The 699-nt window shown below is 48.8% G+C and overlaps 1 protein-coding gene across 1 annotated transcript in view; it reads left to right on the forward strand.

The window, feature by feature from the left end:
* The window catches only part of CSUI_003445 (uncharacterized protein), a gene marked incomplete at both ends in the record, with an annotated part of 4,378 nt that overhangs the window by 726 nt on the left and 2,953 nt on the right, over positions 1-699 (forward strand). The window lies entirely within an intron of this gene.

The raw sequence follows: 699 nt of genomic DNA on the forward strand, positions 1-699 counted from the left end.
GAGATTCTGGCCGGGAGCGGGGAAATAAGGGAATTGTGTAAAATTACCTGGGGTGAGACTCTGGAAAGGACACCGGCGGCCCAACATGCGAGTCAGAAGACCCCAGTGGAGACTGAGAACTTCCAGGGAGCTCCAAGTGAGAACATCATGTTCGGGGCCTACCCAGAGCATGAGGAAGTAAACCTGCTTCTGCACGAACAACAAGGAGCAGAAGAGAGACAAACATTCAAAGGGGAACCTGAGTGGGGAAAGACGTACCTGGAGNNCTTCATCATCTTGGTCAGAGCCCGGAAACCTAACGATTTCAGGAGAATCCTTGCGTACCGGACAGCTCAGATGAAAACAGAAGCAATAACATCGAACTTGATTGGGGGGATAAGGAGCTTGAAGCCTCAGTGGGGCCTGGAAGAATCAAGAGCTCCCTTGACTTTCCTCAAATAAACCGTGACGCTCTAAAATATAAGGGGAAGAGGCAGATTAAGCAAAGGCACAAAGACAATGGCAAGAGAGAATCACTGGAAGGTTATGAGATAAATCACGGAAGCAAAGAAGAGTTACGTACCGGCGTCCTGGGGAAAGACAAAGCGACCTGGAAAGAACCTGAGGGAATGGAAACATTCAGAAACAACATAATCTCGATGTTAAAAGAAAGACCGAAGGGGGGTAATATAGGACGACCGGAGGACTTCCTAGAAGACC

This window comes from Cystoisospora suis (assembly GCF_002600585.1).
Source record: "Cystoisospora suis strain Wien I chromosome Unknown contig_1539, whole genome shotgun sequence".
In the NCBI taxonomy this organism is placed as follows: Eukaryota; Apicomplexa; class Conoidasida; order Eucoccidiorida; family Sarcocystidae; genus Cystoisospora; species Cystoisospora suis.